This window comes from Bombina bombina, chromosome 5 (assembly GCF_027579735.1).
Source record: "Bombina bombina isolate aBomBom1 chromosome 5, aBomBom1.pri, whole genome shotgun sequence".
Classification (NCBI taxonomy): Eukaryota; Metazoa; Chordata; class Amphibia; order Anura; family Bombinatoridae; genus Bombina; species Bombina bombina.
Window position 1 is genome coordinate 126,391,646 of NC_069503.1, and position 14,357 is coordinate 126,406,002.

General features: G+C 43.1%; 1 protein-coding gene across 1 annotated transcript in view; it reads right to left on the bottom strand.

Moving 5' to 3' along the window:
* Positions 1 to 14,357, bottom strand: part of KANSL1 (KAT8 regulatory NSL complex subunit 1) — a gene marked incomplete in the record, with an annotated part of 533,970 nt that overhangs the window by 99,600 nt on the left and 420,013 nt on the right.

Consider the following 14,357-nt stretch of genomic DNA (forward strand, 5'->3'; position numbering starts at 1 on the left):
AGGAGGCTGCTGTCCAGCAGTCTCATAGGCTAAACGTATTATGCTACGAAGCCAAAAGGAGAGAGAGGTAGCAGAAGCTTTTTGACCTCTCCTCTGTCCAGAATAAACGACAAACAGGGAAGAAGTTTGGCGAAAATCTTTAGTTGCCTGCAAGTAGAACTTGAGGGCACGAACTACATCCAGATTGTGTAGAAGACGTTCCTTCTTTGAAGAAGGATTTGGACACAAGGATGGAACAACAATCTCTTGATTGATATTCCTGTTAGTGACTACCTTAGGTAAGAACCCAGGTTTAGTACGCAGAACTACCTTGTCTGAGTGAAAGATCAGATAAGGAGAATCACAATGTAAGGCTGATAACTCAGAGACTCTTCGAGCCGAGGAAATAGCCATTAAAAACAGAACTTTCCAAGATAACAATTTTATATCAATGGAATGAAGGGGTTCAAACGGAACACCCTGTAAAACGTTAAGAACTAAGTTTAAACTCCATGGCGGAGCAACAGCTTTAAACACAGGCTTGATCCTAGCTAAAGCCTGACAAAAAGCCTGGACGTCTGGATTTTCTGACAGACGCCTGTGTAACAAGACGGACAGAGCTGAGATCTGTCCCTTTAATGAGCTAGCCGATAAACCCTTTTCTAAACCTTCTTGTAGAAAGGACATTATCCTAGGAATCCTAACCTTACTCCAGGAGTAACCTTTGGATTCGCACCAGTATAGGTATTTACGCCATATCTTATGGTAAATCCTTCTGGTAACAGGCTTCCTAGCCTGTATCAGGGTGTCAATAACCGACTCAGAAAAACCACGTTTTGATAAAATCAAGCGTTCAATTTCCAAGCAGTCAGCTTCAGAGAAGTTAGATTTTGATGTTTGAATGGACCCTGTATCAGAAGGTCCTGTCTTAGAGGTAGAGACCAAGGTGGACAGGATGACATGTCCACTAGATCTGCATACCAAGTCCTGCGTGGCCATGCAGGCGCTATTAGAATCACTGATGCTCTCTCCTGTTTGATTTTGGCAATCAATCGAGGAAGCAGCGGGAAGGGTGGAAACACATAAGCCATCCCGAAGTTCCAAGGTGCTGTCAAAGCATCTATCAGAACCGCTCCCGGATCCCTGGATCTGGACCCGTAGTGAGGAAGTTTGGCGTTCTGGCGAGACGCCATGAGATCTATCTCTGGTTTGCCCCAACGTCGAAGTATTTGGGCAAAGACCTCCGGATGGAGTTCCCACTCCCCCGGATGAAAAGTCTGGCGACTCAAGAAATCCGCCTCCCAGTTCTCCACTCCCGGGATGTGGATTGCTGACAGGTGGCAAGAGTGAGACTCTGCCCAGCGAATTATCTTTGATACTTCCATCATTGCTAGGGAGCTTCTTGTCCCTCCTTGATGGTTGATGTAAGCTACCGTCGTGATGTTGTCCGACTGAAACCTGATGAACCCCCGAGTTTTTAACTGGGGCCAAGCCAGAAGGGCATGGAGAACTGCTCTCAATTCCAGAATGTTTATTGGCAGGAGACTTTCCTCCTGATTCCATTGTCCCTGAGCCTTCAGAGAATTCCAGACAGCGCCCCAACCTAGTAGGCTGGCGTCTGTTGTTACAATTGTCCAGTCCGGCCTGCTGAATGGCATCCCCCTGGACAGATGTGGCCGAGAAAGCCACCATAGAAGAGAGTTTCTGGTCTCTTGATCCAGATTCAGAGTAGGGGACAAGTCTGAGTAATCCCCATTCCACTGACTCAGCATGCACAATTGCAGCGGTCTGAGATGTAGACGTGCAAAGGGAACTATGTCCATTGCTGCTACCATTAAGCCGATCACCTCCATGCATTGAGCTACTGACGGGAGTTGAATGGAATGAAGGACACGGCATGCATTTAGAAGCTTTGTTAATCTGTCTTCTGTCAGATAAATCTTCATTTCTACAGAATCTATAAGAATCCCCAAGAATGGAACTCTTGTGAGAGGAAAAAGAGAACTCTTCTTTTCGTTCACTTTCCATCCATGCGACCTTAGAAATGCCAGAACTAACTCTGTATGAGACTTGGCAGTTTGAAAGCTTGAAGCTTGTATCAGAATGTCGTCTAGGTACGGAGCTACCGAAATTCCTCGCGGTCTTAGTACCGCCAGAAGGGCACCCAGAACCTTTGTGAAGATTCTTGGAGCCGTAGCCAATCCGAATGGAAGAGCTACAAACTGGTAATGCCTGTCTAAGAAGGCAAACCTTAGATACCGGTAATGATCTTTGTGAATCGGTATGTGAAGGTAAGCATCCTTTAAATCCACTGTGGTCATGTACTGACCCTTTTGGATCATGGGTAAGATTGTCCGAATAGTTTCCATTTTGAACGATGGAACTCTTAGGAATTTGTTTAGGATCTTTAAATCCAAGATTGGCCTGAAAGTTCCCTCTTTTTTGGGAACCACAAACAGGTTTGAGTAAAACCCTTGTCCTTGTTCCGACCGCGGAACCGGATGGATCACTCCCATTAATAACAGATCTTGTACACAGCGTAGAAACGCTTCTTTCTTTATCTGGTTTGTTGACAACCTTGACAGATGAAATCTCCCTCTTGGGGGAGAGAATTTGAAGTCTAGAAGGTATCCCTGAGATATGATCTCTAGCGCCCAGGGATCCTGAACATCTCTTGCCCAAGCCTGGGCGAAGAGAGAGAGTCTGCCCCCCACTAGACCCGGTCCCGGATCGGGGGCCCTCGGTTCATGCTGTCTTTGGGGCAGCAGCAGGTTTCCTGGCCTGCTTGCCCTTGTTCCAGGACTGGTTAGGTTTCCAGCCTTGTCTGTAACGAGCAACAGTTCCTTCCTGTTTTGGTGCAGTGGAAGTTGATGCTGCTCCTGTTTTGAAATTCCGAAAGGGACGAAAATTAGACTGTCTAGCCTTAGCTTTGGCTTTGTCTTGAGGCAGGGCGTGGCCCTTACCTCCTGTAATGTCAGCGATAATTTCTTTCAAACCGGGCCCAAATAAAGTTTGCCCCTTGAAAGGAATATTAAGTAATTTGGACTTAGAAGTTACATCAGCTGACCAGGATTTTAGCCACAGCGCCCTACGTGCCTGAATGGCGAATCCTGAGTTCTGAGCCGTAAGTTTAGTTAAATGTACTACGGCCTCCGAAATGAATGAATTAGCTAGTTTAAGGACTCTAAGCCTGTCCGTAATGTCGTCCAGCGTAGATGAACTAAGGTTCTCTTCCAGAGACTCAATCCAAAATGCTGCCGCAGCCGTAATCGGCGCGATGCATGCAAGGGGTTGCAATATAAAACCTTGTTGAACAAACATTTTCTTAAGGTAACCCTCTAATTTTTTATCCATTGGATCTGAAAAAGCACAGCTATCCTCCACCGGGATAGTGGTACGCTTAGCTAAAGTAGAAACTGCTCCCTCCACCTTAGGGACCGTTTGCCATAAGTCCCGTGTGGTGGCGTCTATTGGAAACATCTTTCTAAATATTGGAGGGGGTGAGAACGGCACACCGGGTCTATCCCACTCCTTAGTAACAATTTCAGTTAGTCTTTTAGGTATAGGAAAAACGTCAGTACTCGCCGGTACCGCAAAGTATTTATCCAACCTACACAATTTCTCTGGTATTGCAACAGTGTTACAATCATTAAGAGCCGCTAAAACCTCCCCTAGTAATACACGGAGGTTTTCCAATTTAAATTTAAAATTTGAAATATCTGAATCCAATCTGTTTGGATCAGAACCGTCACCCACAGAATGAAGCTCTCCGTCCTCATGCTCTGCAAGCTGTGACGCAGTATCAGACATGGCCCTAGTATTATCAGCGCACTCTGTTCTCACCCCAGAGTGATCACGCTTGCCTCTTAGTTCTGGTAATTTAGCCAAAACTTCAGTCATAACAGTAGCCATATCTTGTAATGTTATCTGTAATGGCCGCCCAGATGTACTAGGCGCCATAATATCACGCACCTCCCGGGCGGGAGATGCAGGTACTGCCACGTGAGGCGAGTTAGTCGGCATAACTCTCCCCTCGCTGTTTGGTGAAATTTGTTCAAATTGTACAGATTGGCTTTTATTTAAAGTAGCATCAATACAGTTAGTACATAAATTTCTATTGGGCTCCACCTTGGCATTGGAACAAATGACACAGGTATCTTCCTCTGAGTCAGACATGTTTAACACACAAGCAATAAACTTGCAACTTGGTTACAATCTTATTTAACAAAAACGTACTGTGCCTCCAAGAAGCACTAAACGATTAAATGACAGTTGAAATAATGAACTGAAAAACAGTTATAGTCTCAATCCTTAAAAACAACACAACTTTTAGCAAAGGTTTGTTCCCATTAGTAAATTAACAATAATTAAATTTGAAAATAAAAATTACAGAGCAACGTCTTTTAATCACAGTCAATATATAAGTCTCACAGCTCTGCTGAGAGAATCTACCTCCCTCCAAAGAAGTTTGAAGACCCCTGAGTTCTGTTAGAGATGAACCGGATCATGCAGGAAATACAAGAGTAACTGACTGGAAATTTTTGATGCGTAGCAAAAGAGCGCCAAAAACGGCCCCTCCCCCTCACACACAGCAGTGAGAGAGAAACGAAACTGTCACAATTAAAACAAGTAACTGCCAAGTGGAAAAATAATGCCCAAATATTTATTCACTCAGTACCTCAGAAATGCCAACGATTCTACATTCCAGCAAAAACGTTTAACATGATAAATACCTATTAAAAGGTTTAGTGTACTTTTAACAGAGTAATTCCGGTGAAATACCATCCCCAGAATACTGAAGTGTAGAGTATACATACATGTCATTATAACGGTATGGCAGGATTTTCTCATCAATTCCATTCAGAAAATAAAAACTGCTACATACCTCAATGCAGATTCATCTGCCCGCTGTCCCCTGATCTGAAGCTTTTACCTCCCTCAGATGGCCGAGAAACAGCAATATGATCTTAACTACTCCGGTTAAAATCATAGTAAAAACTCTGGTAGATTCTTCTTCAAACTCTGCCAGAGAGGCAACAACACGCTCCGGTGCTATTGTAAAATAACAAACTTTTGATTGAAGTTATAAAAACTAAGTATAATCACCATAGTCCTCTCACACATCCTATCTAGTCGTTGGGTGCAAGAGAATGACTGGGAGTGACGTAGAGGGGAGGAGCTATATGCAGCTCTGCTGGGTGAATCCTCTTGCATTTCCTGTTGGGGAGGAGTTATATCCCAGAAGTAATGATGACCCGTGGACTGATCACACATAACAGAAGAAATTATATATATATATATATATATATATATATATATATATATATATATATATATATATATATATATATATATATATATATATATATATATACACACAATATCAGAAAAAGACCTTGCACTCGCTGGATTTTTAACAAACTTTTTTACTTGGCAAAAATAGTGACGTTTCGGGGACAGTGTATCCCCTTCCTCAGACAGTGAATGCTTCAAACATTAGTGAATTTATACAAACAAACAAATAACCCCTCCCCCCAATTAGCAAAAAAAAACGCCAAAAGTGTTGCTATGGTGACCATATGTCACAAAGTGAACATCGTATATAAGCTGTAGTATAAGCGATCAATGCTGTGACAGTGAAAATATTCATATTAAAAGACCTATAGCAGTATAAACATGGTAAACAACTTAACATTCCACAGTAATGGTAATCATAACATACCCCTTATAACCGTTATTATCTGGGGAGCCAACCAATATTCAAAGCCTTATATGTTATCAGGCATAAAGTACATATATGTGTACAAACTCACAACCTACCATGATTGCAAAACAAACAAAGTTCTAATGCCGATCGCCGTGTACCACGCCACCACAACTGCACCCGCACTAGGAAAAGCAGACAAACCCGGAAGTGCATCGGCCGATCACGTGTGTGGCGATGCACCAATCACTCGTGTTGTGACCCATCGCCATGGCAACCCCAACCGCAACCCGAGTGATTGGTGCATTGCCACACACGTGATCGGCCGATGCACTTCCGGGTTTGTCTGCTTTTCCTAGTGCGGGTGCAGTTGTGGTGGCGTGGTACACGGCGATCGGCATTAGAACTTTGTTTGTTTTGCAATCATGGTAGGTTGTGAGTTTGTACACATATATGTACTTTATGCCTGATAACATATAAGGCTTTGAATATTGGTTGGCTCCCCAGATAATAACGGTTATAAGGGGTATGTTATGATTACCATTACTGTGGAATGTTAAGTTGTTTACCATGTTTATACTGCTATAGGTCTTTTAATATGAATATTTTCACTGTCACAGCATTGATCGCTTATACTACAGCTTATATACGATGTTCACTTTGTGACATATGGTCACCATAGCAACACTTTTGGCGTTTTTTTTTTGCTAATTGGGGGGAGGGGTTATTTGTTTGTTTGTATAAATTCACTAATGTTTGAAGCATTCACTGTCTGAGGAAGGGGATACACTGTCCCCGAAACGTCACTATTTTTGCCAAGTAAAAAAGTTTGTTAAAAAATCCAGCGAGTGCAAGGTCTTTTTCTGATATTGTATCTAATTTCACTAGCACCCTGGTTGCTGCAAATAAGTGAGAGTGCACATCTTTGCTAAACGTATATATATATATATATATATATATATATATTTATATATTTTGTGTATGTATTCATTACCAATAGGGAAAAGAATAAAAAATGTTTTTTGGGTATCTAAAACTAATCATTTGTGTAACCCTAATCTTAATACACATTTAGAATTTTCTTTAAAGGGATACTAACCCCACATTCTATTTACTGATTCAAATAGAGCATTCAATTTTAAGCAACTTTCTAATTTGCTCCTACTATCAATGTCTACTCGTTCTCTTGCTATCTTTATTTAAAAAGTAGGAATTTAAAGCTTAGGAGCCAGCCCATTTTAGGTTCAGCACCATGGATAGCGCTCATTTATTGGTGGATACAGTTAGCAAACCAATAAGCAAGCATAACCCAGGTTCTCAACCAAAAATGGGACGGCTCTTAAGCTTTATATTCCTGCTTTTTAAATAGAGATAGCAAGAACACAAAGAAATTAATAAAAGTAAATGAGAAAGTTGCTTAAAATTGCTTCTCTATCTGAATCATGAAAGAAATAATTTAGGTTCAGTGTCCCTTTAATTACACTGAAAATTTACCATCACAAAGTCACTGGTTTTCAAACCCGATTACCTTGGGTGAGAGCAGGTAAAATAATCATGTTTACTAATCAGCTGATTATTTCACCTGTTCAGATATCAGCAAAATCTGCCGTGTTAAGGAAAATTGAGGACAGGAAAAAAAACAGTGCTTTAAGGCAAATAATTTATGTAAGAACTTACCTGATAAATTATTTTCTTTAATATGGGCAAGAGTCCATGAGCTAGTGACGTATGGGATTATACAATCCTATCAGGAGAGGCAAAGTTTCCCAAACCTCAAAATGCCTATAAATACACCCCCTCACCACACCCACAATTCAGTTTAACTAATAGCTAAGAAGTGGGGTGATAAAGAAAGGAGTAAAAAGCATCAACAAAGGAATTTGGAAATAATTGTGCTTTATACAAAAAATCATAACCACCATAAAAAGGGTGGGCCTCATGGACTCTTGCCAATATGAAAGAAATGAATTTATCAGGTAAGTTCTTACATAAATTATGTTTTCTTTCATATAATTGGCAAGAGTCCATGAGCTAGTGACGTATGGGATAGCAATACCCAAGAAGTGGAACTCCACGCAAGAGTCACTAGAGAGGGAGGGATAAAACAAACATTTTCCGCTGAAAAAATTATTCCACAACCCAATATAAGTTTATTCTCATAAATGAAAAACAGAATTTATGCTTACCTGATAAATTACTTTCTCCAACGGTGTGTCCGGTCCACAGCGTCATCCTTACTTGTGGGAATATCTCTTCCCCAACAGGAAATGGCAAAGAGTCCCAGCAAAGCTGGCCATATAGTCCCTCCTAGGCTCCGCCCACCCCAGTCATTCGACCGACGGACAGGAGGAAAAAAAGAGGAGAAACCATATGGTACCGTGGTGACAGTAGTTAGAGAAAATAATTCATCAGACCTGATTAAAAAACCAGGGCGGGCCGTGGACCAGACACACCGTTGGAGAAAGTAATTTATCAGGTAAGCATAAATTCTGTTTTCTCCAACATTGGTGTGTCCGGTCCACGGCGTCATCCTTACTTGTGGGAACCAATACCAAAGCTTTAGGACACGGATGAAGAGAGGGAGCAAATCAGGTTACCTAAACGGAAGGCACCACGGCTTGCAAAACCTCTCTCCCAAAAATAGCCTCCGAAGAAGCAAAAGTATCAAATTTGTAAAATTTGGCAAAAGTCGCTGCCTTACATATCTGATCAACAGAAGCCTCGTTCTTGAAGGCCCATGTGGAAGCCACAGCCCTAGTGGAGTGAGCTGTGATTCTTTCGGGAGGCTGCCGTCCGGCAGTCTCGTAAGCCAATCGGATGATGCTTTTAAGCCAAAAGGAAAGAGAGGTAGAAGTCGCTTTTTGACCTCTCCTTTTACCAGAATAGACGACAAACAGAGAAGATGTTTGTCTGAAATCTTTTGCAGCTTCTAAATAGAATTTTAGAGCACGGACTACGTCCAAATTGTGTAACAAACGTGCCTTCTTTGAAACTGGATTCGGACACAAAGAAGGTACAACTATCTCCTGGTTAATATTTTTGTTAGAAACAACCTTTGGAAGAAAACCAGGCTTAGTACGCAAAACCACCTTATCTGCATGGAACACCAGATAGGGGGGAGAACACTGCAGAGCAGATAACTCTGAAACTCTTCTAGCAGAAGAAATAGCAACCAAAAACAAAAAACTTTCCAAGATAACTTAATATCTATGGAATGTAGAGGTTCAAACGGAACCCCTTGAAGAACTGAAAGAACTAGATTTAAATTCCAGGGAGGAGTCAAAGGTCTGTAAACAGGCTTGATCCTAACCAGAGCCTGAACAAATGCTTGAACATCTGGCACAGCTGCCAGTCGTTTGTGTAGTAAGACAGATAAAGCAGAAATCTGTCCCTTTAGAGAACTCGCAGATAATCCTTTATCCAAACCTTCTTGCAGAAAGGAAAGAATCTTAGGAATTTTTATCTTATTCCATGGGAATCCCTTGGATTCACACCAGCAGATATATCTTTTCCATATTTTATGGTAAATCTTTCTAGTTACCGGTTTTCTGGCCTGAACCAGAGTATCTATCACAGAATCTGAAAACCCACGCTTTGATAGAATCAAGCGTTCAATCTCCAAGCCGTCAGCTGGAGGGAGACCAGATTTGGATGTTCGAATGGACCCTGAACAAGAAGGTCCTGTCTCAAAGGTAGCTTCCATGGTGGAACCGATGACATATTCACCAGGTCTGCATAACAAGTCCTGCGTGGCCACGCAGGAGCTATCAAGATCACCGAGGCCCTCTCCTGTTTGATCCTGGCTACCAGCCTGGGAATGAGAGGAAACGGTGCATCCACTAGAGTCGCCTTTGGATCCCTGGATCTGGACCCGTAGCAAGGAACCTTGAAGTTCTGACGAGACGCCATCAAATCCATGTCTGGAATGCCCCATAATTGAGTTAACTGGGCAAAGATCTCCGGGTGTGAGTTCCCACTCCCCCGGATGGAATGTCTGACGACTCAGATAATCCGCTTCCCAGTTTTCCACACCTGGGATGTGGATCGCAGATAGATGGCAGGAGTGATCCTCCCATTGTATTATTTTGGTCACTTCTTTCATCGCCAGGGAACTCCTTGTTCCCCCCTGATGATTGATATACGCAACAGTCGTCATGTTGTCTGATTGGAATCTTATGAATCTGGCCATTGCAAGCTGAGGCCAAGCCCTGAGAGCATTGAATATCGCTCTTAGTTCCAGAATGTTTATCGGGAGAAGAGACTCTTCCCGAGACCATAGTCCCTGAGCTTTCAGGGATTCCCAGACCGCGCCCCAGCCCACTAGACTGGCGTCGGTCGTGACAATGACCCACTCTGGTCTGCGGAAGCTCATTCCCTGGGATAGGTGGCCCAGGGTTAGCCACCAACGGAGTGAATCTCTGGTCTTCTGATCTACTTGAATCACTGGAGACAAGTCTGTATAGTCCCCATTCCACTGTTTCAGCATGCACAGTTGTAATGGTCTTAGATGAATTCGCGCAAAAGGAACTATGTCCATTGCTGCAACCATCAACCCTACTACCTCCATGCACTGAGCTATGGAAGGACGTGGAACAGAATGAAGAACTTGACAAGCGCTTAGAAGTTTTGACTTTCTGACATCTGTCAGAAAAATCCTCATTTCTAAGGAATCTATTATTGTTCCCAAGAAGGGAACTCTTGTTGACTGAGACAGACAGAGAACTTTTTTCTAGGTTTACCTTCCATTCGTGAGATCTGAGAAAGGCCAGAACGATGTCTGTATGAGCCTTTGCTTTTGAAAGGGATGACGCCTGTATTAGAATGTCGTCCAAGTATGGTACTACTGCAATGCCCCTCGGTCTTAGAACCGCTAGAAGGGACCCGAGTACCTTTGTGAAAATCCTTGGAGCAGTGGCTAATCCGAATGGGAGGGCCACAATCTGGTAATGTTTGTCCAGAAAGGCGAACCTTAGGAACTGATGATGTTCTTTGTGGATAGGAATATGTAGGTACGCATCCTTTAGATCCACGGTAGTCATAAATTGACCTTCCTGGATAGTGGGTAGAATCGTTCGAATGGTTTCCATTTTGACCGATGGTACCCTGAGAAATTTGTTTAGGATCTTTAAATCCAGAATTGGTCTGAAGGTTCCCTCTTTTTTGGGAACTACGAACAGATTTGAGTAAAATCCCATTCCTTGTTCCGTCATTGGAACTGGGTGTATCACTCCCATCTTTAACAGGTCTTCTACACAATGTAAGAACGCCTGTCTCTTTATTTGGTTTGAGGATAAGTGAGACATGTGGAACCTTCCCCTTGGGGGTAGTTCCTTGAATTCCAGAAGATAACCCTGAGAAACTATTTATAGCGTCCAGGGATCCTGAACATCTCTTGCCCAATCCTGAGCAAAGAGAGAGAGTCTGCCCCCCACTAGATCCGGTCCTGGATTGGGGGCTACTCCTTCATGCTGTATTGTTAGCGGTAGCAGGCTTCTTGGTCTGCTTACCCTTGTTCCAGCCTTGCATCGGTTTCCAGGCTGGTTTGGACTGTGAGGCATTACCCTCTTGCTTAGAGGATGCAGAATTAGAGGCCGGTCCGTTCCTGAAATTACGAAAGGAACGAAAAACATAATTTATGCTTACCTGATAAATTTATTTCTCTTGTAGTGTATCCAGTCCACGGATCATCCATTACTTATGGGATATTAACTCCTCCCCAACAGGAAGTGCAAGAGGATTCACCCAGCAGAGCTGCTATATAGCTCCTCCCCTAACTGCCATTACCAGTCATTCGACCGAAAACATGCAGAGAAAGGAAAACCATAGGGTGCAGTGGTGACTGTATTTTAATGGAAAATTTACCTGCCTTAAAGTGACAGGGCGGGCCGTGGACTGGATACACTACAAGAGAAATAAATTTATCAGGTAAGCATAAATTATGTTTTCTCTTGTTAAGTGTATCCAGTCCACGGATCATCCATTACTTATGGGATACCAATACCAAAGCTAAAGTACACGGATGACGGGAGGGACAGGCAGGCTCTTTATACGGAAGGAACCACTGCCTGAAGAACCTTTCTCCCAAAAACAGCCTCCGAAGAAGCAAAAGTGTCAAATTTGTAAAATTTGGAAAAAGTATGAAGAGAAGACCAAGTTGCAGCCTTGCAAATCTGTTCAACAGAAGCCTCATTCTTAAAGGCCCAAGTGGAAGCCACAGCTCTAGTAGAATGTGCTGTAATTCTTTCAGGAGGCTGCTGTCCAGCAGTCTCATAGGCTAACCGTATTATGCTACGAAGCCAAAAGGAGAGAGAGGTAGCCGAAGCTTTTTGACATCTCCTCTGACCAGAATAAACGACAAACAGGGAAGACGTTTGTCGAAAATCCTTAGTTGCCTGTAGATAAAATTTCAGGGCACGGACTACATCTAGATTGTGTAGCAGACGTTCCTTTTTCGAAGAAGGATTAGGACACAAAGATGGAACCACAATCTCTTGATTGATATTCCTGTTAGTGACCACCTTAGGTAGGAACCCAGGTTTAGTACGCAGAACTACCTTGTCTGAATGAAAAATCAGATAAGGAGAATCACAATGTAAGGCAGATAACTCAGAGACTCTTCGAGCCGAGGAAATCGCCATTAAAAACAGAACTTTCCAAGATAACAACTTGATATCAATGGAATGAAGGGGTTCAAACGGAACCCCCTGTAAAACATTAAGAACTAAGTTCAAACTCCATGGTGGAGCAACAGTTTTAAACACAGGCTTGATCCTAGCTAAAGCCTGACAAAAAGCTTGAACGTCCGGAACTTCTGACAGACGTTTGTGTAAAAGAATGGACAGAGCTGAAATCTGTCCCTTTAAGGAACTAGCGGATAAACCCTTTTCTAAACCTTCTTGTAGAAAAGACAATATCCTCGGAATCCTAACCTTACTCCATGAGTAACTCTTGGATTCGCACCAATATAAGTATTTGCGCCATATCTTATGGTAAATCTTTCTGGTAACAGGCTTCCTAGCCTGTATTAAGGTATCAATAACTGACTCAGAAAAACCACGTTTTGATAAAATCAAGCAGTTAGCTTCAGAGAAATTAGATTTTGATGTTTGAAGGGACCCTGGATCAGAAGGTCCTGTTTCAGAGGTAGCGACCAAGGTGGACAGGATGACATGTCCACTAGATCTGCATACCAAGTCCTGCGTGGCCATGCAGGCGCTATTAGAATCACTGATGCTCTCTCCTGTTTGATTCTGGCAATCAATCAAGGAAGCATCGGGAAGGGTGGAAACACATAAGCCATCCCGAAGGTCCAAGGTGCTGTCAAAGCATCTATCAGAACCGCTCCCGGATCCCTGGATCTGGACCCGTAACGAGGAAGCTTGGCGTTCTGTCGAGACGCCATGAGATCTATCTCTGGTTTGCCCCAACGAAGTATTTGGGCAAAGACCTCCGGATGAAGTTCCCACTCCCCCGGATGAAAAGTCTGACGACTTAAGAAATCCGCCTCCCAGTTCTCCACTCCCGGGATGTGGATTGCTGACAGGTGGCAAGAGTGAGACTCTGCCCAGCGAATTATCTTTGATACTTCCATCATTGCTAGGGAGCTTCTTGTCCCTCCCTGATGGTTGATGTAAGCTACAGTCGTGATGTTGTCCGACTGAAACCTGATGAACCCCCGAGTTGTTAACTGGGGCCAAGCCAGAAGGGCATTGAGAACTGCTCTCAATTCCAGAATGTTTATTGGTAGGAGACTCTCCTCCTGATTCCATTGTCCCTGAGCCTTCAGAGAATTCCAGACAGCGCCCCAACCTAGTAGGCTGGCGTCTGTTGTTACAATTGTCCAGTCCGGCCTGCTGAATGGCATCCCCCTGGACAGATGTGGCCGAGAAAGCCACCATAGAAGAGAATTTCTGGTCTCTTGATCCAGATTCAGAGTAGTAATCCCCATTCCACTGACTTAGCATGCACAATTGCAGCGGTCTGAGATGTAGGCGTGCAAAGGGTACTATGTCCATTGCTGCTACCATTAAGCCGATCACCTCCATGCATTGAGCTACTGACGGGTGTTGAATGGAATGAAGGACACGGCATGCATTTTGAAGCTTTGTTAACCTGTCTTCTGTCAGGTAAATCTTCATTTCTACAGAATCTATAAGAGTCCCCAAGAAGGGAACTCTTGTGAGTGGAAAGAGAGAACTCTTCTTTTCGTTCACCTTCCATCCATGCGACCTTAGAAATGCCAGTACTAACTCTGTATGAGACTTGGCAGTTTGAAAGCTTGAAGCTTGTATCAGAATGTCGTCTAGGTACGGAGCTACCGCAATTCCTCGCGGTCTTAGTACCGCCAGAAGAGCACCCAGAACCTTTGTGAAGATTCTCGGAGCCGTAGCCAATCCGAATGGAAGAGCTACAAACTGGTAATGCCTGTCTAGAAAGGCAAACCTTAGATACCGGTAATGATCTTTGTGAATCGGTATGTGAAGGTAAGCATCCTTTAAATCCACTGTGGTTATGTACTGACCCTTTTGGATCATGGGTAAAATTGTCCGAATAGTTTCCATTTTGAACGATGGAACTCTTAGGAATTTGTTTAAGATCTTTAAATCCAAGATTGGCCTGAAAGTTCCCTCTTTTTTGGGAACCACAAACAGATTTGAGTAAAACCCTTGTCCTT